We start from the raw sequence: 25388 nt of genomic DNA, 5'->3' as shown, positions 1-25388 counted from the left end.
TTCTCAGTTATCATACTTTTAAACTTTACTCATTCTTATAGGCATTATATGGGGATAGGTATATAGCTTGAATTTCTTTCCCTAACATCAAATGATATTTAATACTTTTTCATGGGCTTTTGTTATGAAAGTGTTTGTTCAAGTTTATACCAATTTTTATTGTTATTTATTTTGTTTTCAAGTTTCTTTCTTTAATATACTCGGTACATATTCTTTATTGGGTAGCTGTTTAGCGAATATTTTGTACAAGTCTGTGGTTTGTTTATTGCTTCAACAATGTTTTTAGCAAAGCAGAAGATTTTGAATTGTGATAACAGACAATTTATCACATTTTTTTGTCTCCCATGGTTCATGTATTTTGAGATTTATCCAAAAATTTGTGATTAAACCCTGGTCATGTGATATCCACATCTTCTCTAGAAATGTTATATTACTGGGATTTATATTAAGGTTTAATTTATTTTGATAAAAGTTTTATATATCATGCAAACAAGAAGTCAATGTTTATTTTTGTGTGTGTGGCATAGGGCTATTCTGTAATTGACATATCATTTTAAAAATGCCATCATTCCTGCATGAATTTTCCTTAGCAGCTTACTTAAAAAGCAATTGACCAATTGTGAATCTATTTCTGAAGACTTTTTTGTTCCATTGATCTAGGTATCTTTTTACCAGTACTTCACGGTCTGATTATTTTAGCCTTCATGCTGGTCCTAAAATCAAGTTTATGTGACTATTACATCTTTATTCTTCCTTTTCAAAACTACTTTTCCAAATTCTTAGCTTTTTCAGTTATTGTAGAATTAGAATGTCTATTCCTACAAAAGACTTGCTTACTTTTAATTGGGGTTGCATTGAATCTGTAGATAGATCAATTTAGAATTGTGTTTAATTAGTAATTCAATGTTTCACAGTTGAGCTGCTTGCCAGTTTCATCCTTTTTTTTCTTCTTTTTATTTATATTCAGATATCAAAACCAACATTCCTATTTGCTAACTTACAATCTTTACTGTGGAACTTAGGCATCCATGAATTTTCCACAATTTTCCCACAAATTTCTTACGTATATGGCCAGTTAGTAATCTACATTAGGATGTGGGATCTTTAAGACAAAACCCTATACACTCAAAATATTTGACCTTTCTCTCTGCCAATCCTCTAACATTCTAATGTTCCATCATGTAGAATATTACAGTTATCTGTATGCTGTCACATGTCTCCTGTCAATACTTCCTATCCATGTATTTGTATCTTATCACCCCTACTAAGCTCGCAGTGAACTTAAATCGATTTCTCATACACTTGAAAGTCTAGTATTTTAAAATTTATAAAAAGCATAGTTATCTTTAATAAAGAATTATAATTCTGTCATAGGTTACGCTTTTATTATGTTCATATTTACTGAATACTCATAGAATGAAAAAGGTTGTATTTCCCGAAAGAGACAACTGCATTTTACAGAATTTTGGTTATCAACCTAATAGCATATAGCTATTTAGTATCAGAGGTTGGAATATTCCTATAGCATTAGATTTCTTTTCCACTGAAGGATCATTATAAACTAGAGTCCAAGTTACAATGATGTCATCATCATTTTCATTGGGTAGTTCCCTATCCAGAAACATTCACTTGTTTACAATGAAAAAAAATTTATCTTGAATTTTTTCTGCCCCAAAAAAGAATTAGTGTGCTTTTCTCTTGGGGCTTCACTGTAAATTTTCAGAAGAACTTGGGAAGATAGTATAGTATAGGAATATAAATACATAATATTCACAATGTATCTTAATTGAGTGAACAGTTCATTCCCACAGGAAAGAGGAAATATTTTTCATAACTTATAATAATTTTAGAAACTATTCTCTTGAATGTGAAACTAGAATAAGTGCCTTAATATTTGTATTCAAGAGAGAGGATTTGAGTTAATTCACAGTTTTATTAAAAATGTATACTTGCCTTTCAGGAAACAGAAAAGAAAATAGGAAGGGCTCTATATATTTTGGTCAATACAGCTGTAAATTAGAAATTTTCATTAATTTCCTTGATGTAATATAACTGTAAATATACAGGCAGAATAATTAAGGGATTATATTTAAAATTTAAGAAAATTATTAAATGGAGAATAATTTACTATTAACCAATCTTTGGGTGTGTCTCACTTGGAATCATAATTTTTTGTATAGAAGAATACAAACAAATTTTAAGTGTATTTTACTATTGATCTAGAAGCTACTTGTATGTGTGTATATGTGTTTTAATTTCATGGTCTAATAAAGTTAATTGCTTAAAAGAAGAGAATCCAAATGTACAAGGTTGCTATCTCATATTTTTTCTAGGTGATAACATTTCCAGAATTATGCATAAATGATAATTTTAATATGATCTAGTGGAAACAGTATACAGGTCTGAAGTCAGAGAAATCTGGGCTTGAATCCTGGTTCTCCTAGGGACTGTGTGACCCTGATCAACTTAAGTGTTTAGTTGACCTCAATTTTCTCACCTATAAACAGATGCTGAATTACTTAGTTTGTAGGTTGCTATGTAGATTACATTAGGTAATGTGCACAAAATCCTAACCCCTAGTAGCCACTCAATAGTATCTAGTAGCTATACTCCTAAGTCTCCTTCTTATTGAGTCTATTGTTTGTAACACTGTTCCCATGGATACCTGGTACTTTATATTTTTTGACTGCGAGAGTTGGGAAACTGATTTTATTTTAGGCTTCCAGATAGATTATGTTTTGTCAAAAATTCAGGATTTCAAGTTTCTATCTGTTAAAGTGAAATAGTAAGACATGAACGCAGGATATTATTTCCTTAAATATCAGTTACCAGAAATGCCTGTTTGAAGAACAATTTGGATGCAGTAGTTAAACCTCATACTCTTTGTCTATCATGACTAAAGTGCCCTATAGTGATAAATGCTCTAATGTGACATAATATGGAATAAAACATACCTTCATTCATAAGCTTATCTTCTTGCTCTGCAGGCAAGAATGCAGACATCAAGGAATACTAGAAATTTATACTGGCCAGAGTACCAGGAGGATTTAAGTAAATATATCATTTTATTGACATGCCCACATAAATCTTGTTTCTACCATTCTAAATTTTTATTTTTTAAAAATGGTACTAATTCTTAAATAGTTCCTTTCTCAAGCTTAAAAAGTCCATCAGCCAAGGCTTTTTGTGTTTGGTATACCATATCACAGAATGCTCCTTATAAATTCTAATTTTAAAGACATTCTTAATTTTAAAAAGACATTTATGATAGGGCTATTTTTCAGGAAAGATGATTCACCATTCTAATTTGGGAATGGGTAGAATGCAGTGACAGAAATGCATTTTAAAATTTCTTATAGCATAGAATATTGGGATTCACTGTGTTTAATATCAATATAATAGTGTTTTGATATATATATATATATATGTTTAGTGTCATAACAAATATATGTATTACTTAAAAAAGAAAGGTTTTGCTTCTGCTTGGGAAACAAATTGCTTCCCAAAAGCAATTTGCATTAATTGCTCAAAACTGTTGTTTTTAAAATTTGATTTTACATTCCTTATTTCATGGAGTTAAATAAAATTTGTAAGTTGTATTTCATATATATGCATCATTCACAAATACTTAATACTTTAACTTAAGGAAACATATATTAATGCAGCTGATAAAAACCGCCCTGCAATTACACCATGTTTATGTAGTTGAGCAAGATATGCCTGAAATTTTTGGTCAATGAATTAGTTATCTTTTGCTTCAGAAGAAGTAACTTTTCCAAGCTTATGCTGTCACTAAGTGCTAAATCTGAAATTTTAATACCGGGTTTTAACTCCAAAGAAAGTTCTTAATTTCCCACAATTGCCTTATTTCAAGCACATCAGTTAAGCAAAGATTAGAACTGTAATGTCAATGTCACTGAAATTTCTCCTTTTCATATCAGTCAACATATATTCTGTGATGGATTCCTTACTAAACTATTTACTTGTACATTTTTTCAAAATTTGTTTGCATATTTGTATTAATTTTCTCTGTGCTTATTTCTATCTGCCTAATTTCCTTTATTAATCTGACTCTCTGTAGTAAAATTTTTGTATATATTTCACGGATTTGAGAGAGAGAGAAAGAGAGAAGGAGAGAAGGAAAGAAGGAGAGAAGTTTGGAGAGAAAAAGAGAGAAGAGAAATTTTTTTTAAACAGTAATGTAATTTTGGTGATGACCCCAAATATACTGATACATATTTATACCATTAATTGATGTCTTTATGAACTATTATATTAATAAAATAATGCAAACCTAATTATACATTATTATTTTTGTCACTGTGTGTGTTCTTATGATAATTATGTAAGCTGTATGGATGTATGCATAAATCAGAACTTGATTGTACTACTTTTTTATTCAAATGAGTATTTTTGATGTTGTAAACTCACACTTATCAACCTATTCATTCTACATTAGAAATGTTTTCTATATGGATCTACGGGAACATTTCTTGGAAAGTAAAGACTTGGCTTTCTTCTGTTTCTAACAATTTTAAGCTTATTTATTTATTCTCTTCTAGCTTCTTAATGTAAGGACATCTCAATACAACAAAAATGAAGCATGTTTAACATCACGAATATAAACCATTTATAAGTCACTGGGTTCAGACTGGCCCTGCAGATTTTTCACTGCCTTTAAACACTTTTTGATTATGACATGCTGAAGGAAAAACCAAACATAGCATGCCAAAAACACTTCCTTTTTATATGATGAATCCAATAATAAATTGTGTTTCACTAACTAAGATTTTAGTTCAGATACAAATGCTTCTTTTACTTTTTTAAAAAAATCATGTACTTTTTTTTTTTTTAACTGGGAATTGTTTCCATTTTATTGGGGGCTTCCCATCAGATTTTTTTTTATTTTTTATTTTTTGGGGATACATCAGGTTCAATCATCTGTTTTTATACACATATCCACATATTCCCACCCTTCCTTGACTCCCCCCCCTCGAGTCTCCCCCACCCTCCCTGCCCAAGTCCTCTAAGGCATCTTCCATCCTCGAGTTGAACTCCCTTTGTTATACAACAACTTCCCACTGACTATTTTACAGTTGATAGTATATATATGTCTGTGCTACTCTCTTGCTTCTTCTCAGTTTCCCCTTCACCCCCCGCCCCCTCCCATACCTCGAGTTCGCCAGTCCATTCTCTGTATCTGCTTCCTTGTTCTTGTCACTGAGTTCATCAGCACCATTTTTAGACTCCGTATATGTGAGTTAGCATACAATATTTCTCCTTCTCTTTCTGACTTACTTCACTATGTATGACAGATTGTAGTTCTATCCACCTCATTACATATAGCTCCATCTCATCCCTTTTTATAGCTGAGTAATATTCCATTGTATATATGTGCCACATCTTCTGTATCCATTCATTTGTTGATGGGCATTTAGGTTGCTTCCATGTCCTGGTTATTGTAAATAGTGCTGCAATAAACATTATAGTACAAGTTTCTTTTGGGATTATGGTTTTCTTTGGGTATATGCCCAGGAGTGGGATTACTGGATCATATGGTAGTCCTATTTGTAGTTTTTTAAGGAACCTCCAAATAGTTTTCCATAGTGGCTGTACCAACTTACATTCCCACCAACAGTGCAGGAGAGTTCCCTTTTCTCCACACCCTCTCCAACATTTGTGGTTTCCAGACTTTGTGATGATGGCCATTCTGATGGGTGTGAGGTGATACCTCATGGTGGCTTTGACTTGCATTTCTCTGATGATTAGTGATGTTGAGCATCTTTTCATGTGTTTGTTGGCCATCTGTATGTCTTCTTTGGAGAAATGTCTATTTAGGTCTTCTGCCCATTTGTGGATTGGGTTATTTGCTTTTTTTGGTATTAAGCTTCATGAGCTGATTGTATATTTTGGAGGTTAATCCTTTGTCCGTTGTTCCATAGGCAACTATTTTTTCCCATTCTGAGGGTTGCCTTTCAGTCTTGTTTATGGTTTCTTTTGCTGTGCAAAAGCTTTTAAGTTTCATGAGGTCCCATTCGTTTATTCTTGATTTTATGTCCATGATTCTAGGAGGTGGGTCAAAAAGGATGTTGCTTGGATGTATGTCATAGAATGTTCTGCCTATGTTTTCCTCTAGGAGTTTTATAGTGTCTGGCCTTACATGCAGGTCTTTAATCCATTTGGAGTTTATTTTTGTGTATGGTGTTAGGAAGTTTTCTAATTTCATTCTTTGATATGTAGCTGTCCAATTTTCCCAGCACCACTTTTGAAGAGGCTGTCTTTTTTCCATTGTATATTCATGCATCCTTTGTCAAAGATAAGGTGCCCATATGTGTTTGGCCTTTCTTCTGAGTTCTCTATTCTATTCCATTGCACTTCCTTTCTATTTTTGTGCCAGTACCATACTGTCTTGATCACTATGGCCTTGTAGTATAGTTTGAAGTCAGGAAGCCTGATCCCACCAACTCCATTTTTCCTTCTCAAGATTGCTTTGGCTATTCGGGGTCTTTTGCATTTCCATACAAATCGTAAGATTTCTTGCTCTAGTTCTGTGAAAAATGCCATTGGTCATTTGATCGGGATTGCATTGAATCTGTAAATTGCTTTGGGTAGTACAGACATTTTCACAATGTTCATTCTTCCGATCCAGGAACATTGTATGTCCCTCCATCTGTTTGTGTCGTCTTTGATTTCTTTCATCAATGTCTTAAAGTTTTCTGTATACAGGTCTTTTGCCTCCTTAGGCAGGTTTATTCCTAGGTATTTTATTCTTTTGGTTGCGATGGTGAATGGGAGAGTTTCCTTAATTTCTCTTTCTGCCCTTCCGTTGTTAGTTTATAGGAATGAAAGAGATTTGTGTGCATTAGTTTTGTATCCTGCTACTTTACTAAACTCATCAATGAGTGCTAGCAGTTTTCTGGTAGAGTCTTTAGGGTTTTCTATATACAATGTCATGTCATCTGCAAAGAGTGACAATTTTACTTCTTCTTTTCCAATTTGGATTCCTTTGATTTCTTTTTCTTCTCTGATTGCTGTGGCTAACACTTCCAAAACTATGTTGAATAATAGTGGTGAGAGTGGACACCCTTGTCTTGTTCCTGTTCTTAGAGGGAATTCTTCCAGTTTTTCCCCATTGAGAACGATGTTGGCTTTTGGTTTTTCACATATGGCTTTTATTATGTTGAGGTAATTTCCTTCTATGCCCATTTTCTGGAGAGCTTTTATCATAAATGGATGTTGAACTTTCTCAAAAGCTTTTTCTTCATCTATTGAAATGATCATATGGTTGTTATCTTTCAAGTTGGTGATATGATGTATCACGTTGATTGATTTGTGTATATTGAAGAATCCTTGCATCCGAGGGATAAACCCCACTTGATCATGGTGGATGATTTTTTTAATGTGCTGTTGCATTCTGTTAGCTAGTATTTTGTGGAGGATTTTTGCATCTATATTCATCAGTGATATTGGTCTGTAGTTTTCTTTTTTGTGACATCTTTGCCTGGTTTTGGTATCAGGGTGATGGTGGCCTTGTAGAATGAGTTTGGGAGTGCTCCGCCTTCTGCAATATTTTGGAAGAGTTTGAGAAGGGTAGGTGTTAACTCTTCTCGCAATGTTTGATAGAATTCGCCCGTGAACCCATCTGGTCCTGGGCTTTTGTGTGTTGGGAGATTTTTAATTACTGCCTCAATTTCCGTACTTGTGATTGGTCTGTTCATGGTTTCTATTTCTTCCTGGTTCAGTCTTGGAAGATTGTATTTTTCTAAGAATGTATCCATTTCTTCCAGGTGATCCAATTGATTGGCATATGGTTGCTTGTAGTAGTCTCTCATGATGTTTTGTATTTCTGAGGTGTCCATTGTTACTTCTCCTTTTTCATTTCTAATTCTGTTGATTTGCACCGTCTCCCTTTTTTTCTTGATGAGTCTGGCTAATGGTTTATCAATTTTGTTAATCTTCTCAAGGAACCAGCTTTTAGTTTTATTTATTTTTCTGATAGTTTCTTTCCTTTCTTTTTCATTTATTTCTGCTCTGATCTTTATGATTTCTTTCCTTCTGCTCCCTTTGGGGTTTTTTTTGTTCTTCTTTCTCTAGTTGTTTTAGGTGTAAGGTTAGGTTGTGTATTCGATCATTTTCTTGTTTCTTAAGGTAGGACTGTATTGCTATAAAGTTCCCTCTTAGAACTGCTTTTGCTGCATCCCATAGGTTTTGGATTGTTGTGTTTTCGTTGTCATTTGTTCCTAGATATTTTTTGATTTCCTCTTTGATTGCTTTAGTGATTCCTTGGTTGTTTAAGAGTGAATTGTTTAGCCTCCATGAGTTTGCATTTTTTGCAGTTTTTTTTCCTGTAATTGATATCTAGTCTCATGGCATTGTGGTCTGAGAAGATGCTTGACATGATTTCAGTTTTCTTGAATTTGCCGAGGTTTGATTTGTGACCCAAGATGTGATCTATCCTGGAAAATGTTCCGTGTGACCTTGAGAAGAAAGTGTAGTCTGTCGTTTTTGGATGGAATGTCCTCTAAATATCAATGAAGTCGAGATGGTCTAATGTGTCATTTAAAGCTTGTGTGTCTTTATTGATTTTCTGTTTGGATGATCTTTCCATTGATGTCAGTGGGGTGTTCAAGTCTCCCACTATTATTGTGTTACTGTCGATGTCCCCTTTTATAGCTGTTAGCATATGCCTTATGTATTGAGGTGCTCCTATATTTGGGGCATAGATATTTACCAATGTGATATGTTCTTCTTGAATGGATCCCTTGATCATTATGTAGTGCCCTTCCTTGTCTCTTGTAATAGTCTTTACTTTCAAGTCTAATGTGTCTGATATGAGTATTGCTACTCCAGCTTTCTTTTGACTTCCATTTGCATGGAATATCTTTTCCCATCCCTTTCTTTTCAGTCTATATGTATCCCTTGGTCTGAAGTGGGTTTCTTGTAGGCAGCATATAGAAGGGTCTTGTTTTTGTATCCATTCAGCCAGGGTGTGTCTTTTGGTTGGAGCATTTAATCCATTGACATTTAAGGTGATTATTGACATGTGTGTTCCAGTTCCCATATTCTTAATTGTTCAGTGTGTATTTTTAGGTGTTTTCCTTTTCTTGTGTTTCCTACTTAGAGAAGTTGCTTTAGCACTTGTTGTAAGGCTGGTTTGGTGGTGCTGAATTCTCTTAACTTTGGCTTGTCTGGAAAACTTTTGATTTCTCCCTCACATCTGAATGAGATTCTTGCTGGGTAGAGTATTCTTGGCTGTAGGTTTCTCTCTTTCAGGACTTTCAGTATATCCTGCCATTCCCTTCTGGCCTGCAGAGTTTCTGTAGAAAGGTCAGCTGTTATCCTGATGGGTTTTCCCTTATATGTTGTTTGTTGCTTTTCTCTTGCTGCTTTTAATATGTTTTCTTTGTGTTTAATTGTCATTAGTTTGATTAATATGTGCCTTGGTGTATTTCTCCTTGGGTTTATTCTGTATGGGACTCTCTGTGCTTCTTGGACTTGGTGAATTATTTCCTTTGCCATGTTGGGGAAGTTTTCCACTATAACCTCTTCAAATATTTTCTCAGACCCTTTCTTGTTTTCTTCTTCTTCTGGGATGCCTATAATTCGCATGTTGGTACACTTAATGTTATCACTGACGTCTCTGAGACTGTCTTCTCTTCTTTTTTTTCTTTTTTCATTTTCCTGCTCTATAGCGTTTATTTCCCCCATTCTATCTTCCAACTCACTTATTCGTTCTTCTGCCTCAGTCATTCTGCTGGTTATAGCATCTAGAGTATTTTTAATTTCATTTATTTTGTTATCCATTGCTGTTTGTTTTTCTGAGTTCTTATGAACTGTTTCTTGTACTTTCTCTAATTTGTTATCGAGATTTTGTATCATTTTTACTATCATTACTCTAAATTCTTTTTCAGGCATTTTTCCTATTTCCTCCTCATTTATTTGGTCTTGTGGGGTTTTTTCCTGCTCCTTTGCCTGCATGGTGTTTCTTTGTTTCCTCATGGTTGTCCAAACTTTTGGGGTTGCTTGTCCTGGCGATAGAGGTGTGTATAGAAGACTGTCCAAGCCTCACACTAATGTCCAAGTATTGGATTAAAAGAATATTAAGTCTAGAAAACACATACATATATAAGACACACAATTACTGAATCCGTTAAGACATAAGGCTCTAGAAAGACCTGACAGAACCCCAGTGTGCTATCAGATATTCAAAGAGAAACCCAGCAGAAATTGACAACTGAAACAGAACAAATCAGAGACAAAAGCAAAAGCAAACAAACAACAAATAACACCCTACACATACAAACATCAATCCAGGGAGATTTTGTAAGCTAGAATCAAATATAGAAAAGAGCTGGAGTACGACCAGAGAGAATGGAGATTCTCAGAATGTAATTAGACAACTGTACTAAGAACTAAGATAAAGACAAAAGCCTAATATTAAATACCAAGGCAGTGCATCTTCTGGAGAATAGAGCAAGGAGTCTGAGAAGACCGATAGTGTTGCTTATAAGTATGTTAAGATAAAATAAACTTAAAATGGCTGGAAGAAAGGGGAACAGAAGAGCGTAATGTGGTTGGAAATATGCAAATAAAAAGAAAGGAATAGAAATGTATAAAAGATAGGGATGAAAGGAAAGTATGAGAGATATTTTGTCCGTACTACCAAAAACTTAGCTAGATATAGAAGTATATAAAAAGGCAAAAAGAAACAAAAAAATAAAAAATAAAAAAAATAAAAAAGAAATAGAATAAAAAATATCATTAAAAAATTATGTTATAAAACTTGTAGATCCCTTAGGGCTAAGATTGTATTTAATAAATCAAAAAAAAAAAAAAAAAAAAAAAAGAGAGAGAGAGAGAAAGAGAAAAAAAAAAAAATCCAGAACTGATCCCAGAATGGACCAGTTCAATAGGTATTGATACTACTATTTCTGTTTCCTTAGCGTCTCAGCTGTAAGTGTCCTTCTCCTTGGGTTTTTTTTGCATTATTCTGTGACCAGTGGAGGTTCCTTTCTTGTTCGTCTGTAAGCCTTGGTGTGTGGGGAGGGAGAGGGTACAATAGTGGCTCCTTCTCCTGGGAGTGAGTGAGCAGTGGTGCACTGTTGTTTCAGTCAGGCTTGGAGGTGCCTGTTGCAGAGAGCGCTGTTGGCTCACTCGCAAACAGAAAGTCTTAGAGTTGGGCCTCTCTCCGGGTTTTTTTCTTTTTGATGTTTTTTTTTTTTTTTTTTTCTCTTGGCAGCCTCACTGCTGCTGGCTTCGCAAGGGGTTTTAATCTAGCCCTGCCCGAGTGCCTGAGGGTGCTTGTTATCCCTGAGCGCCTTAGGTGGCCCACAGGGCGTCTCTCCACTGCCTGTTGCAGAGGCGTGGAAAGAGAGGGAGAGGCTATGTGCGAGGCTCCTCCCCCCTGCCTGTGAGCCTGCAGCCTCCAGCAGCCATCAAGGCCGGGCAGCTCTCAGGGACGGGCACTCCTCTCCGCGGACCTCCTCCCTCCTGTCCTCTCGGTCTGTCACCCTACTGGCAGCAATATTTCTCACCCTGAACCAGCTCTCCGGTTCCCACGCTCCTGCTCCTGGACCCTCCGTTCAGCCGCAGATCGATGTCTCGGTCTGGGAATGCTGAGCTGCGCTGCAGACCCTCCGTATGTTTCTCACTCCCTCCCATCTCACTTCTCTTTATTTATATGCCACCAAGTGAGAAAGCATGATGACATGGAAAAAAAAAGAAATCAAACATAATTTTGTAGCAAATATAATGATTTTATTCTGTTAGCAAAAAACTTCTAAGAAACTATTTTTTATCTATGATCAGGTGACATTAATTTCACAGTTATTTTAGAAACTCCATAAGCAACTCTAATATATTTTTTAAATGACTATGATTAGTTTTGGACAGAAATATATCTCAAAAATACATCCAAGGATTTTGCAGATATAATAAGTACTTGAACTGAGAAACACCTCATGTTGTTATTAAGATAACATTTGAAAATCAGCAACAGTATGATAAACTGCAGATGTCAAAATGAACAACTTAATGACATGTATTTTTAGAAAAAAAATTAAAAAACAGATCATACTGTTGTTTGCAAAAAAATGTGCATAATCTCCAAAATACTGTGTGCTGCTCTGTTCATTGCTGCTCTAGAATGGAAACTAATGGAACAGGATCATTGCCAGAAAAAAGCACATAAAATGATTTTATTGAACAGGCAGCTCTGTACAATAAGTTGAAACATAAGTTTAATTTATGCCATTTGCTAGTTATTTGGAAACATTTAAAGTTAAATAATTTTATGTTGTTTTCTTATTTAAATCAAACTCAATCTTGTGATGTAAGTGTGCCTAGTACTATTTTTATAACTGTGGACACTAAAAGGTATTTCATGCACATTATAGCACAGCTAGTACTTAATTGTGTAATTTCCACTATAATATTTCAGGATTGAAATAGTCCTGTTTATTCATATTTGTGAATTTTAAAATTATGTAATGTTAAAACAGATTTTAAAGATTTAATGAAAAATAAACTAGAAAATAAACCACTTAAATTGAGAGGATTTTTTAACATGATAAATTTAGTCAATGAAACTGACTGAATGCACATTTCTTTCTTTAACTCAACAGCAAAATGCTTCCACTTCATTCCTGTCTTCATCACTGCCTATCCCATGACTACCAATAAAATCATCATACACTGCTAGGAAACACACAGGAAGATACATCTGCGTGGACTCTATTTTCACAAGATATTGCCTTTAGAACCTATAAAGAGAAACTGAAATGGCACAGTTCTCATCAGATTTACATTTATACAGGATTCAGCTGAAAAATGAGACTGAAATAACCACGTTTATACTGATGGGCTTTACAGATGATTTTGAGGTGCAAGTCTTCCTATTTTTACCTTTTCTAGCAATCTATCTTTTTACATTGGTAGGAAATTTGGAACTGGTTTTATGGTCATTGTGGATTCCCGGCTCCACAACCCTATGCACTATTTTCTGAGTGTGTTATCATTCCTGGATGCCTGCTATTCCTCAGTTGTCACTCCAAAAATGTGGATCAGGTTCCTGTCAGAGAATAAAACCATTTCCTATTGTGAATGTGCAGCACAGATGCTTCTTTTTGTTACTTTTGGGACCACAGAATGCTTTCTCCTGGCTGCAATGGCATATGATCACTATGTAGCCATCTACAACCTTCTCCTGTGTTCAGTTAGCATGACACCCAGAGTCCATGTGTCCCTCATCATTGCTTCCTATGTTGGTGGTGTCCTGCATGCTTCTGTGCACACAGTGACCACATTTAGCCTATCCTTCTGTGCATCCAATGAAATTAGATATGTGCTCTGTGACATCCCTCCCCTCCTTGCTATTTCTTGCTCTGACACTCACACAAACCAGCTTCTACTCTTCTACTTTGTGGGCTCTATTGAGACAGTCACTATCCTGATTGTCCTGATCTCCTATGGCTTCATTCTGTTGGCCATTCTGAGGATGTATTCTGCATAAGGGAGAAGGACAGTCTTTTCTACATGTGGCTCTCACCTAACCAGAGTGTCAATTTACCATGGAACCATCCTCTTCATGTACATGAGGTCAAGCTCCAGCTATGCTTTGGACCATGACATGATCATGTCTGTGTTTTACACCATTGTCATCCCCATGTTGAACCCCATCATCTACAGTTTAAGATACAAAGATGTAAAAGAGGCAATGAAAAAACTGTTGAGAGAAGTTTGTTCATAAGCAAAGTGCATTTTCAGCAGTGAGTAAAACCACAAAGTAAAACCACAGATACTGAAAGTCCATATATCTATGCTCAGAAATTAGAGAAGAAAATGTCTTGGTTTCATTTAATGGTGATAGTGTATCCCAGAATATTTCCATGTGAAGCATTAAGCAGTCCGTCAAGTCAGCATTTTACAAATATAAATAATTTATAATGTCTATATTTTAATTACTCCATTTAAATGGATCCATATTAAATATTCACTGATCTAAGTATATTGCTCTTGCCAGTCACTGTGTAATTCGATTTTCACACACTGTTGCTACAGCTATATCCTCAGGATTCTGTGGATTGATGTAACCTCAGGTTATTTACAGTAAGTCTTTAACATTCCTTATGAAGTTACTTCTCCATTCTGAAGCCCCTGAGAAGAACCTCCATGTCATCTCTCGCAGTACGTTCCATGCAGACATGGGCAGGACTTTTACAGTTTGCCTCAACATCTTGTATTTTTATTCCATTATCAAAATATTCTCTTGTTATTGTCAAATCATAGAAATTGATTATATCCATTCAGAAACTCCAAAAATTGTATTGACACTAGACAGTAATATTTATTGGGAATTTAAGGTTCAGGAAAGACAAATTAGAAGTGTAGCTTAGAGAAAAGCATTTCCATTATATACATTTTAAAGACACATACTATATATGTCTATATCTAATTCAATATATACATTTAACCAGTTTCATGCATTGTGTACCTTTATATATACATACTAGATAGCTGGTTTACTTGAGTCTATGTGCCCCTATCATTGCTACCTATGTTGGTGGCATCTTGCATGCTTCTCTACACAGAGTGGCTACTTTTAGTCTATCCTTCTGTGCATCCAATTAGATATGTCTTTTGTGACATCCCTTATGTCCTGGCTATTTCTTGTTCTGAAACAGACATATATGCCACAGGACACAAATCAATATATTATTGCACATCTGGCCATTTCTCCTTCCAAGCAAAATGAACACCTAGTTATACTGCTCGAGGTTCTTCCCACTGGGAGGAATTCCCTTCACTACAGTCTTTCAGGGATATCACAGAAAGTTGCTATCATTCTATAGCTGTCCACCTTGGGGTGCTGCATGTCTATTGTACAGAATCATTTGAAAACTAGGCCTGTCCCATGATCATAGGGAACTCCCCAGAAGCCACAGGTTCAGGTTAGGAGAGAGAAGGATTGTGGACCACGGATATTTGGGCCACTTCTTCATATAACTTACTTGGAGCTTCTCAGCCCCAATCTCATATATGACCTTACATTCAATGGTGGAGGACTGCTATACATGCCCAAATTTATGACTTGTTGGATCAGAAAACACCCAGCTCATAATGGGAAGCTCAGTTGGCATGGTAACTTGGTAGCCATAGTAAAGTTCTCAGTCTCCAGTAGGCTCAGTAGCAGGCCAGGAGCAGTTTTCCAAAAGAAAAGTAGTCATCTCTGAGGATGGCAGGGATTTGCTCCAATGTACTAAGGGCCTGCATGGTGATTTTCCTACCAGGCGCCAACCAAACTCTCCAAACAGCATCCCTATCTGCCACTGACACTTCAGGTATCATTGGACCTGCTGGATCATACAGTCCAAGCAGAAGAGAAGATTGCACAGCATCCGGGACCAGTGGCAGAGCCTCCTCCTACTATGAAACCTTTTAAAACTGTCTGCAGTTTAGATCACTTGGTAAATGGGCTGAAGTAACACAACAAAGTGAGGAATATACTGCCTCCAGGATTCCGAGGTCTAGTACACAACTAGTGTTGTGCATCTTTTTTGGTTGTAGAGGAACCAGATGCAGCAAATTTTCCTGACTTTAGAAGGGTTATTTCATGTCCAAAGGCAGATAAATGGATAAAGAAAAATGTACTTGCCAGATCAACAGCTGCGTACCAGGTACCAGGAGCTCTGTTAATTTGTTCAAGCAGTGAAACCACATCTGGTCCAACAGCAGAAATTGGAGTAAACACTTAGCTAAGCTTAAAAAAAAAGTTTTCATCCATCTCAAAGACTTATTAGGCCAAATAGGAGACTTGAATGGGGTTATAGAGGGAATCCCCACTCCTGTGTCCTTCAGGTCTATGATGGTGTCACTAGTCTCTTTTCTTCCAAGAATGTAGTATTGGTTTTGGTTTACTATTCCCTTGATAGAGGCAGTTCTGGTGGCTTCCCCTTGACTTTGCCACCATAATAGCCCTCACATCACAGGTCAAAGAACCCTGGGAATTCTGCCAGGCGCTAAGTTGATCTATGTCATTTATGCATTCTAGAACTGGGAAGTAACCATAAGATGAATTCAGGAACCCACTGGACTCACTGTGAGATAAAGCTCCATTGGTCACCTGACCTTCATAAACCCCTACTCTAACCATTGGGCCACAGTGATGCTTTGGGCCCTCTGGATCTATCTTTGGGTCTATCTGCAAATGGGAGTGGGGATAATTTTTGACTCACCCTTGTATATCACTTCTAGGAACACTATGATAAACTAGCCAATGGCATACTTGTTAACAGGTTAGACTACTGATTGCTGGTTTGAGTTTGCTCTCTTAGAGGCAACCACATATCCTTTCCCTGAGGTTGGGTTGGGTGCCTCTATTTGCTCTCTACCTCCCCAGGATCCAACTACTACCTTTGCACTTAGGATGCACAATTCAGTGACCCCTGTATGGTCTGGCCTCTGGAGGATCAATCACAGAGTTGTTTAGATATGTGGGAGCTGCCTTCAAAAATTTCTTTCTCATAGTGCTGGTAAAGGTGTGTGTTTTGCACACTCCCACTATGAGTGAGTAGATCTTAAATAATAAGTCCACTGTAAAGTTCCTGTCTCCATAGACTTTATTTATTTATTTATTTATTTATTTATTTATTTATTTTGGTTTCATTGGGTCTTCATTGCTGCCTGGGCTTTCTCTTGTGGTGAGTATGGGCTATTCTTCATTGCGGTGTGTGGGCTTCTCATTGCAGTGACTTCTCTTGTTGCGGAGCAGAGGCTCTAGGCACGTGGACTTCAGTAGCTATGGCTCATGGGCTGTAGAATGAAGGGTCGGTAGTTGTGATGCACGGGTTTAGTTACCCTGCGGCATGTGGGATCTTCCAGGACCAAGGATCGAAACTGTGCCCCCTGCATTGGCAGGCAGATTCTTAACCACAGTGCCACCTTGCAAGTCCCTGCATAGACTTTAAATCCCTTTCCCTACATTAAACCAAGGAAGGTAGGGCTTTACTAATTGACCCTCTGAGGGCCTCCTTTCATTCTGTGTTTCAGCCAACTAACAAAACAACCTTTTAGAGTCCTTCCTAACCCTGTCCATCTGCACCATGAAATGCAGAATCTGATTATTGATACACCCATATTAATAAATGTGACCTGATCCACCCTTATGTTCCTTCCACCATTATCCCACACACTAAAGACCCACACATATTTCCCAGATTTCTGCTTGTATAAATTAAAAACTCAAGTAGTTCTTTTGGGACTTGTGCCAAGTCTGGAAACAAAGAGGGAAAATGAGAATGGTTCCAGATGAGAATCAGCTTGTATTGCATGGCTCCTGCCTCAGGGGAGGCCACTCCAGTTTTCTTAGGAAATGCTTGGTTAACCCTCTCAGGGAAGAGTGGTAAGGCTACTCTATTGGCCAAGTAGCCATCAGAATTTAAGGAATCAAAGCCCACAGATTCTTCAGAGTCTCCCCTCATGTTCCCTTATACTTTTCAGAATCCCATTTTTCCCATTCATTGTCCTCACTTTAAAAGGAGACACCCTGCGAGTTTGAGGATTCAATGTGTGGTGTAAGTCAGCCATTTGCAGGTGAGATTCTGTGCTCTGTATTCAGGAATCCCAGCTCTGCAGCTACAGGACATAAGAGTCTCTTTCAGGGCAGACATAGAAGATGTGGAAGACTTGAGGTCATTTATATGGCACTTGAGATGGAAATTAGCCATAATTTGTAGCCAGCAAGTTTATGCTTTAAAAATTTTGCAGGTAGAAAGAAGAGTATGATAACAGAAGGAAACATGACCTACACAAAATGATTAAAAAATATCAAAATGTAAAAATAAGGCCAGTATAACATATTGGGTTTGAATTTTAATTACTTCAAAAGGTAACTGGCTGAAGCAAAACTCTATTGATGATTGTAGCTTTAAAAAAATACATAAAAATAAAATTGATCACCAAATAACACCAAGAATGGGAGAGAAAAAATGTATCCCTATTACTCTAAGGTTCTTCCAAGTTATGATGTATGTTATTTGAGGTTTAATTTAATGATAAATTAAACATGCATATTGTAGCCTTAGGGCTACCACACTGAAAAGAGAGAAGCACACATTACCAATATGAGGAATAAAAGAAGGACTATCACTATGGGCTCCACCAAGTCTGAAATGAAAGTAAAATATAAACAATCTTTTGCTAATAAATATGATAATTATATTAAAAGTGAAATTCATTAAAGAGACATATCAAAATAAATAGGTATTATAAATAGTCCTATGTCTATTAAATAAGTGGAATTATTTTTTTTAAAAATATATACACGTATGAATGTAAACTTGGAATTTTTTATTTCAGTGGGAAAACATTTCACCTTTCCCTTAGAATAGAATGTTAACAGACAGCTGGATGAACCCTTTCTAACCATGCAGAATCAGACAACATTTGAAAGAGAACAACACAGCTTGCTCCAGGAATTATCTCATGAAAAAGAGCCACCCACAAACTTCAATCAACTGAGCTCTGCACAGTTATATCCAAGGGTACCTTTTTTCTTTGTTGAACCACCCTGCTACTGAACCCTTTTGTTACACCAGGATAGCCTGTACCCTGTACTCATACAGATTCTGTCTCTGCATCATCTCATCACTTAACTGTTCCCTCATTCATCATTATATATCTGCAAATAGGACCGTAACTTTATATTTGAGAAACTAGTATTGCCAAAATCACAATATTCTATCAGTAGTTCTAGAGAATATCTACAAGCCAAGTACACTTTTCTGTGGCCCTTGGTATTTTGTTTAATGCTTTCTATTATAAAAGAAAGTAATACATTATATATTTTCAACTGCAATAATAGCAGTATACTTTTTATAGAAAAAAATCACATCATAGAATGGTGATTAAGAAGTGTAATGAAGGTGACCAAACACCCCTAAAACATCTTTCTAAGACTGAGATCAATCTTAAGGAAATAGAATGCTGCTGAAATATCAATAGAATGCAATCAGTAAAGGGCTAGCACAACTTGCGTGTGAGGAAAAAAAAAAAGTTGAGTACCTGGTTAGGTTCCAGAGGTGAGAGATTTCAGAATGTGAGGAAAATAAAAGAGAGCCCTTAAAAACATACACACAACAATATCAAAACAATGACAATCACTTCTGTTACCTGAGATGAAAGCCCTGTAGGTGTAAAGCTATGAAAGGTGTCCTGACACACCCTACCCTCCTACATACACACACAGTCTTCCTGAGTGTACTGTAAATTTATTTTATTGTAGACTAAGAGAGAGAAGATTACAAACAAGTCTCACCCATGCAAAAATATTATGTGAATAAAATTAAATACTATACCTATTACATTAATAGGTAATGAAACTATGCAGGCAAAATATACCACAAAACAAAAATAGGCACACAAATACATACACTCATGAATACATACAATTTAAGAAAAATCTAAACATATTAATAACAGCATATAATATAAAATATGGAAAAACCAACAAAGATATGTTTTAAAAAATGAGAGTTTCTAAAAAAGTTGGTTAAGGAAAGATTTACAGGAAAAAATATCACTATAGAAATGAAGACTAAGCTAGAAGTAAGACAAGATTGAGTAGAATCATGGATATTCTTTCTCATATTCTTCAATTTGATTTGCCAGTATTTTCCTGAGGATTTTTACATCTACATCCAAGAGTTATTATTCCATTTGCCATTGCATTTTTCTTGTGATGTCTTAGGTTTTGGCTTCAGGGTAGTACTGAAGTCCTAAAATGAGGTTATAAGTGTTTTTTTCCTTTCCTATACTCTGGAAGAGTTCATGAAGGAGTGACATTAAATCTTCTGAAAATATTTGTTGGAATTCACCAAACTCCTTGGTATCTACCTAAGACACAGAAATAAGAAAAAAATAGAAGTATTGATAATGAAAGTGTGACATAAAAGACATGTGAGTTGCCACTGATATAGTATCCGCTGGAAAATCCATATCCAATTCAGACACTAGAAAAGAATAATAAAGTAGATATATCCCAAAAAAGAAGAAAAAAATCTTAAAAAGAAAAAAATAAACTAAATTTTCAAAATTAAAAATTAACTATTGAAATTAAAAAATGTTATCTCTGTTTCACACGTCCCTTAATTGAAGTAAGTAAAACATTTTGACAGTTTCCTACCTAAAAAATTCATTCATTTAGAGAATATTTATTGAACAGTGTATGTCAGACATTGTTCTAGCATCTGGAAAACAGATTAGACAGGAAATCATGTAAAATTCAAAGTGCATGTTATGTGAAATAGTGATCTGTGCAATGTATGCACTTAAGAAAGAGGAATATGGGGATATGCAGAGGAGGTAAAGTGCATTATCATCATGTAGTCAATGAGATCCTCACTATAAAGGACATTTAAAGGAAGGAATCATGTGAATATCTGTGTGGAGAGTCATCCAAACAGAAGAGATGAAATGCAGAACAGCTGTGAGGGTAACATACTATAGTAAAAGATGCTCTATTGTATTTGTATTGTTGCAGTGTTATTTATACCTAATAATCCCATTTTAGGGAGAAATCTTTAGGTTAGACTCTCTATTTTAAGGAGATAGTCCTATTACAACTAGAGGGATTTCACACTCAAAAAATAGTAATGATAATGAAAGGATGGAGAGAAAGAAGGAAAAATGCATATAATACAATTAACTTTGTAAGATACATGTCCTTGCAATGAAAGTGAGGTCTGTTGGAAACAGAGCTAAACATGAGCACAGTAGGGATGTGTTTTCGTACTTCATTCTTGGGCCTGGGCACTGAGGAATGGTGGCATCTACACAGGCATCATGCAGTGGGAGGGTTCAGAGGAAAAGAGAGAAAAGCTGAATCAGGACCAGGACTGCAGGGAAGCCCATAAAGATGCAGCGGAGCTTAGTCTTAGTAGTTTGGGCCACCAGCCTGTCATACCTTACTCTCTAAATTGTGTGTGTCTTCTGTTATTTTTGAAACTAAGTATTATCTTGGTAAATGCTAATGGCTAATCTCTGTATTCTGTGAGGAGTTATAGAATGAGTTTATAGTCTGGATGAAATAATAAGAGGGGGAGAAATACACTGACACAAAGAGCATAAGAATAACAACAGAAATTTGAACACATATGTGGTCCCTGAAAGGCTAGGGTTAGACTGCTGCCAATGCATTCATCTAAGGACGGAGCACAGTGCTTACAACTGAAGTCCAATAGCAATGATTCCATGGAAGCTGGTATGGGAATAGTGTGAGCTGTGACTTTCCTACTGATTAGGTGTTACTTGCTCAAGTTAGGCAATTAATTATACAGTTACTAATAATGCAACACAGGAATCTAAACTACTTGGGTTATGAAATGAAAGCTGATACTATATCTTTTAAAGATTACATGCATATGTGACTTGTATATGTAAATATACAAATACTGTATACCAATATTCATATATTGAAATCCTAACATTTTGTACCTCAGAAAGTGACTGTATTTGGCAATAGGATCTTGGAGGAGATAATTAACTTGAATTGATGTCTTTAGGGTGGACCCTAATCCAATATAAATGGTGTTCTTATAAGAAGAGGAGATAGAACAGAGAAACACAAGGAGGAATGATGATGTGAACACAAAGGGAGAACACTGCTGTCTACAAGGGAAGGAGAGATGCCTTAGAAGTCAATCCTGACTTCACCTTGGTCTTTATATTCCTGGATTCTATAACAATGGGAAGTTAATTTCTATTGTTTAAGCCAACAGTCTGTGGTAGTTTGTTATAGCAGCCCTGAAAAACTAGTGCAATCTGTATTAACGTATACCTACACATACAAACATCTGTGTATAATGTATGCATGTCTATATGTATCAGAATGTATAAAGGAAGAAGCAAATGGATTACATTTTTTCACATGTTGAAACTACACATGGAGGTATGACTATGGCCTTTATATGAAAGTGTCTAAGATAGAAAGACACTAATTAACAAGAACAAATCTTTTTTATCATTTTGATATTGAAAATGAATACTACTCTTATTTTGTTTCAATTTAACAGTCAGTGAGAAAAATATACTTTATTGATAGACCCATTTTTCTCAAACACTCTCTTCATTGCCTCTTTGAATCTTTGTTCCTTCAACTGTAGATGGTGGGATTCAGCATGGGAATCACAATGGTGTAAAATATGGACATGATCATGCCATGGTCCAAAGCGTAGCTGGAAATTGGTCTCATATACATGAAGAGGATGGTTCTGTGGTAAATTGACACTCCAGTTAGGTGAAAGCCACATGTGGAAAAGACTTTTCTTCTCCCTTCAGTGGAATGCATCCTCAGAATGGCCAACAGAATGAAGCCATAGGAGATCAGAACAATCAGTATAGTGACTATCTCAATAGAGCTCACAAATTATAAGAGTAGAAGCTGGTTTGTGTGAGTGTCAGAGCAAGAAATAGTGAGGAGGAGGGATGTCACAAAAGACATATCTAATTTCATTGGATGCACAGAAGGATAGACTAAATGTGGCCACTGTGTGTACAGAAGCATGCAAGATGCCACCAACATAGGAAGCAATGATGAGGGACACATAGACTCTGGGTGGCATGCTAACTGAATACAGGAGAGAGTTGTCGATGGCTACATATGCCATTGCAGCCAGGAGAAAGCATTCTGTGGTCCGAAAAGTTACTAAAAGAAATATCTGTGCTGCACATCCAAGATAGGAAATTGATTTATTCTGTGACAGGAAACCAACCAACATTTTTGGAGTGAACATTGAGGAAAAGCAGGCATCCAGGAATGACAACACACTCAGAAAATAGTACATAGGGTGGTGGAGCCGGGAATTCACAGTGACCAATAAAACCAGTCCCAAATTTCCTACCAGTGTAAAAAGGTAGATTGCCAGAAAAAGTAAAAATAGGAATAGTTGCACATTAAAATCATCTTTGAAGCCCAGCAATGTAAACATAGTGACTTCAGTTGTGTTTTTCATCTGAATCCTGTATGAATCTAAATCTGATATTTACTTTGACGTTTCAGATTTTATTTATAGTTTTTAAAGCAATGGTTTTTGAAAATACAATTCACCCTATTATAGCCTTTTCTTTGTTTCTTAGAAAGGTAAAATGAAATCTTTGTCAGTGACAGAATAGACAGTGTTGAGGTAATTGTGTCCAAGTGAATGCATTACCCTGTTTAAATAAAGAAATTATTTTAATAAGAGTCTGGCTATATCTGCCACTTTAATAAATGCCAATTACAGTGGTTTATAGTCCATTTTATTTTCTGTTAAAATAACTACAACCAAGTTTTATATTGCATCATCTTAAAATTCACAAAGATGAATGAATTTAGGAATTTTTAAATCCAAAAAAATATTATTATAGAAAGCACTCATCTGAGTACACATCCTAGGTATCTACAGTGTGAATGAAATGCCTTTCCTTAATGTTCACAATTGTTAAACAGAAAAAAAGAACATTTAGATCACAAGACTGGGCTGTATTTAATGAGAAAAACAATATAAAATTATTTAATAGTGAAATATTTCCAAGTGACTAGAAATTGGGGCAATTTAGACTTACATTTCAATTTATTGTATGGGATAGATGTTTTTGTCTAAACCATTGTACATTCACTTTTTTTTTTGGTTATTATCCTACTCTCCTATTACTTATGGAAAACTGGTGAACAGAGTAAAGATGTTATTCTAGCAGTAGATGCACCTTGTAGACCAAAAAAAACAGCTTGTTGCTTTTATTTTGTTTTCTGGCTGTCTTTCTTGATACGCATATCACTAAGTTGTCCAATTAGGCCTCCAAAGCTGATTATACTCTTAAGATTTTTCCAAACTTAACTTAACACCAATGTAAAAATTTTCCCCATTAATATATTCATTACTCTTCCAAAGCCCTTGGGTGTCTTTTTGAGAAGTATTTCTGTAAAAAATAAATCATGGCTATTTCCTTCATATATCATTGTTTCTTAAGGATTCTTTAAATTAGTATAAAAGAAAAATCACACAGTAACAGATCATACAAGTTATAGAAGCTATCACTGAAAGAATAAAATCACTACATAAGCTAGAAAGTAGTGTTTTATTTCTGTTTTTTTCCCTATTTTGTCACACTGTTTCTTATTCTGTTGATAATGAAAAAGAAAAGTCCATTAAAAATTGTGATACACTTGAAATACTGTAAATCCACTATTAAAAAAAATCGAGAAATAGAACCAACTCTCAGTCAAATGCGACTTGGTGACTCAGTGCCTTACACGGTAGTATTTCAACAATGACGTTGGCTTATTAATCTCTAATAAAAACTTTACAGTCATCATTCTCAAACAACTTGAGGAGTCACCTGTACCTGGACTGAAAGTCTTCATGATTGAAACATAGTAAATATTGCATCTACCATGTTTAGGAGCAAAATTTCAGCAGTGTGTGACTTGTTTGTCCTTCAGTGTGTCATAAACCAAAATGTACTCAAAGGAGTAAAACATCTGCAGTGTATAAAACCACGGATGTAAAAATAGTTTATATTCATGACATGAAACACACTATATTTTTTCGTAGTTAGATTTCCATGCATCAAGAAAGAATTAGAAAACCAGCTTAAAACTAGTCTTAGAAGAAAAGAAAGCTACTTGTCTTTATTTTCCCAGAAAGTTCTTGCCAGATCCATGTGAAAGTTATTTTTAATATAAAGAATAAAGAGCTTTTTTAAATGTGGGGATTCCAGAAAAAAATATTGGCAAGAATAAGGACATAGATGTAGAGAAAGGACTTAAGGCCAAGACTGGGTCGGGGAGGGGAAGCTGGGGCAAAGAGGGAGAGTAACATTGACATATATACACTACCAAATGTGAAATGGTGGCTAGTGAGAAGCTGTTGCATAGCACAGGGAGAGCAATTTGATGCTTGTTGACAACCTAGAGGGATGAGATAGGGAGGGTGGGAGGGAGGCCCAAGAGAGAGGGAATATGGGGATATACGTATAAATACAGCTGATTCACATTGTTGTACAGCAGAAACAAACACAACATTGTAACACAATTATACTCCAATAAAGATTTGAAAAACATAATATATATAATATATATAAATATGTGTGTTTAAATCATAGAGAATTCAAAAGTAAAAGAATATTATAAATTTAAAATTTGACTTCTGTGTACTACAGACAACTCATACATTACTCCTGTGAACACACACATACACACACACATACACACACACACAATGTCTTGTCATAATAATATTAAATTTTCCCACTTAGTTTGAATGGTTACATTATTAAAATAATATAACCATTGATTAATAATATAAATATGTATTAATGTGTTATTTTGGCATCAAAAGAATCAAATATCTTAA

At 35.6% G+C, this 25388-nt stretch overlaps 2 pseudogenes; one reads left to right on the top strand and one right to left on the bottom strand.

Moving 5' to 3' along the window:
- Positions 1 to 12731: 12731 nt before the first annotated feature.
- On the top strand, positions 12732 to 13747 carry LOC130850020 (olfactory receptor 5T3-like; annotated as a pseudogene).
- An 8320-nt stretch (positions 13748 to 22067) lies between these two features.
- On the bottom strand, positions 22068 to 23027 carry LOC130848658 (olfactory receptor 1094-like; annotated as a pseudogene).
- Positions 23028 to 25388: the final 2361 nt, after the last annotated feature.

This window comes from Hippopotamus amphibius, chromosome 3 (assembly GCF_030028045.1).
Source record: "Hippopotamus amphibius kiboko isolate mHipAmp2 chromosome 3, mHipAmp2.hap2, whole genome shotgun sequence".
NCBI lineage: Eukaryota > Metazoa > Chordata > Mammalia > Artiodactyla > Hippopotamidae > Hippopotamus > Hippopotamus amphibius.
Note: the sequence above shows the minus strand (reverse complement) of the source record. Positions and strands in the feature narration are given on the sequence as shown.